This window comes from Octopus bimaculoides, chromosome 25 (assembly GCF_001194135.2).
Source record: "Octopus bimaculoides isolate UCB-OBI-ISO-001 chromosome 25, ASM119413v2, whole genome shotgun sequence".
NCBI classification, from domain to species: domain Eukaryota; kingdom Metazoa; phylum Mollusca; class Cephalopoda; order Octopoda; family Octopodidae; genus Octopus; species Octopus bimaculoides.
In genome coordinates this window covers 20,539,756-20,543,090 of record NC_069005.1, presented here as the reverse complement: position 1 = coordinate 20,543,090, position 3,335 = coordinate 20,539,756, and the positions used below count along the sequence as shown (strand labels likewise).

Genomic DNA, 3,335 nt, shown 5'->3' with positions numbered 1-3,335 from the left:
TTTTTTTTTTTTTTTTTTTTGAATTTTCAGAAAATACTTCTGAATGTGTTCTACACACAGGAATTCATACAATTATGCCAAAAAAATTTAGCGATTTAGCTGTTGTTTTTAGCACATCCTACGACCACCTAATAACTTCCACGTTTCTTTGTTACTGACATCTATTGATGATTTTCAATATTTTTCTCCTCATAAATACATTTAATAGAACGACGGGTGATTCAGCACAGGATTTAAGCCAAAAATTCAGGCTGTCCATATTTTAAACTCTGATTTTTTTTTTTTAATTCGAAAAATGTGTAAATTTTATTATTTATAGTGGGGTGTGGATTTTAAAAAACTTTAATTTTTTTTATTTTTTCGTGATCGTATGAATTCCCGCGTTCGCAAAAATATTCTGGAAATTCCTCAAAATAAAAAAGTTATTGGGGTTACATGGAGTGCTTGAAGCAGAATTCTATCTTATAATGAATTATAATAAATTATAAATTTTCTATGAATTGTTGCAGAAGTATGAGAAATTGGAGGGAATGACATACGCAAATTTATGCGACGAGAACTTACTGGGAAGCGAACTCCTACACCACACAGTTACACACCCGTCTAGTTATGCTTGCCTGTGCGTCTAAGGGAATGAAGGTAATAATGTACCTTACGGGGTTAGAGGAAATACTAAAATAGAACAAACGTTGTTTTCCAACTTACGGAAGATAGAATTCTGCCTTTATTCATCAAGGTAAAAAAAAAATTCAAAAAATTCGCAGGTTTCGGCGAGGCTCGAACTCGCGGCCTTCTGCGTGTGAAGCAGACGTGATAACCACTACACCACGAAACCTGACATACATGGGATTGCAAAAACAAATATTTATACGTTTTAATTATCTATTTTTTTTCTTTCGGTTTATTAGATGTAATTGTTTTTATCGTTTAGTTTTATAGTAACCGTCGTTGAACTAACCTATGAAGACATTCTAATCGTGACCATCTCGTCTATTAAATTTGTTTCTTCAAGGACTGCATTATCCAATATGTATTTCTCGCTTTTTAAGACACAATATCAAGCTACTATTGTATGCACATAGTTGATATGTAATAGAGAAAGCGAAAGAATAACAAGCAGAGGAAGAGGTGTTAGGAAGTACGTTGAGAATTACTTAGTTACTTCCTTTTTGCCATTGAAGTTTCTAGGATAGTAACTGCTAACCAAATGTGTGTGTGTGAAAGTTATGAAGGAAAAAGTCGGATCATGTGAATTTTCTGAAATTCCTCTCCCTACCCCAATCAGAAAATTATTTCCCGTAAAACCCGATATATTCTGGATCAACAATATCTAAGCGGTATTTGTCCAAAATTTCGTTAAAAAATATCTATTTTTCTGGAAGTTATGAGGCAACAAATTCGATGAGGTACACATCTGTAGTTATGCCGCTGTTATTGTTAACTCGCAGTTTAGTCCTGTCTGAAATACCATTTCGGCGGAGTTTCGGATCAGGATTATTATTCTTTTATTTTTTGACTGGTTTTATTCATGGACCGTGGCCATACTGGGGTACTGCCTTCAATAATCAAAAGCAATCTTTTACATTAACCACGTAAAAGAAGAACAATAAAATGGAATAAAAAATATCTGTCTCTCATTGATGAGTTATATTTGGACGAAATTGATTAGGTACCGCAATTTTGACGATCTAAAATTTTTCCTTTTGCATCGCTCTCTATTGAAATAACAAAATCAATAACAGTGAAGAATGCAGTGGATTGGTAGAATTGTTATAGATGCTTGCTGAATTTAGTTACGTTCTGACTTTTTCTTTTCGTTTCGTCCTGTTAAATGTACATAAAGCATCTTCGTTGTAAGTGGAATTATAATAGAAAACAAGGAGATACTTCGTTGGTCATTAATAAATTACTATCAATGTAGATAGATAGATAGATAGATACATAGATACATACATACATACATACATAAATACATACATACATACATACATACACTCGTATATAATTGCGTGTGTGTGTGTGTGTGTGTATCTCCGTCGGTTTTGACGATAAAGATTCAACTGTTTGATCAATTTAATTACTTGTTCTTAAGGCAGATGAAGAGGTCATAGATCTGAAGGTATTGTGGTGTGTAACAGTGTGGAATGCAAAGTAACTACTGCAGCAATGATATTAGGCCTACTGTCTCTTTTACAACGTGATCTGATTAAAAAAAAAAAAAAAGTTCAGTCCACTGCGTGACACCTTGGGAAAACGTTTTCTACTTCAGCCCAGGGGTAAGCAATGCCTTGCGAGTGAATTTAATAGACGAAAACTATGTTGAAGTCCGTCTATTTATAACTTTTTATCAAGGCGGTGCCCCAGCATGGCCACAGTCTAATGATTGAAACAAGTAAAAGAATATGCGCGCGCGTGTGTAGTGTGAGGGCGCATGGCCTAGTGGTTAGAATGTTGCACTCACGATCACAAGATTGTGGTTTCAATTTGTAGACCAGGCGGTGCGTTGAATTCTTGAGCAAAATACTTCATCTCGCGTTGCTCTGCCTGACGTGTGATACACTGTGCACCCGTTCAGACAATGTCGGTTTGATGGAGTGAGTGAGGTAATGTGCAGCTGAACGTTCACATGTTGTCTTTGAAGGGAGAGTCACTCACACACACACACACACACACACACACACACACACACACGCTAGCCTCACTCATATACACACATTCACACACACGTTCACACATATACGCATTTCCATACGCACACAAACACATATGTACTCACACTCTCGCCCACACATATGTACTCACACACTCATCCCCATTCATGCATCCACACTCACACACACCATTCTCACATACACACAGACGCTTGCATACCTTAGTTCATTGGGGTCACCATTATTTTTCCTGTCATCTCATCAATAAACTCTGCACATTTTTTCTCTTTCCATTTTTTTCTTTCTCTATGTTTTTTTTGTTTTTTTTTACCTCTTAATCCTTTCTGCTGAAGAGCATAAGCTTGAAACGTAAAAGACTTTTCCATTCTTCCCAAGCATTAAACTAATACACCTGCTTGGTGTTCCTACAAAAGAACCAAGATACCTGGCGAGTTGCTGTACTCAAGAAAACCTTTGTCTCACAGCAGAAGTGTTAAGACCGATCCTTCTGATGGTGTAAAACACTTGTGGGGGTGCCAGGTAAAAGCGTCCATCCAGTGACACATAATAGCACCCATGCAGTGCCATGTAAAAGCACTCAGCACACTCTGTACAATGGTTGGCATTAAGAAGGGCATCCAGCCATAGAAACCATGCCAAATCAGACTGGAGTCTGGTGTAGCT

General features: G+C 36.7%; 1 non-coding gene across 1 annotated transcript; it reads right to left on the bottom strand.

The window, feature by feature from the left end:
* Positions 1 to 762: 762 nt before the first annotated feature.
* Trnav-cac (transfer RNA valine (anticodon CAC)) lies at positions 763 to 835 on the bottom strand. The gene has a single exon. It is a non-coding gene; the product is annotated as a tRNA-Val (tRNA).
* Between the last annotated feature and the right edge of the window lie 2,500 nt (positions 836 to 3,335).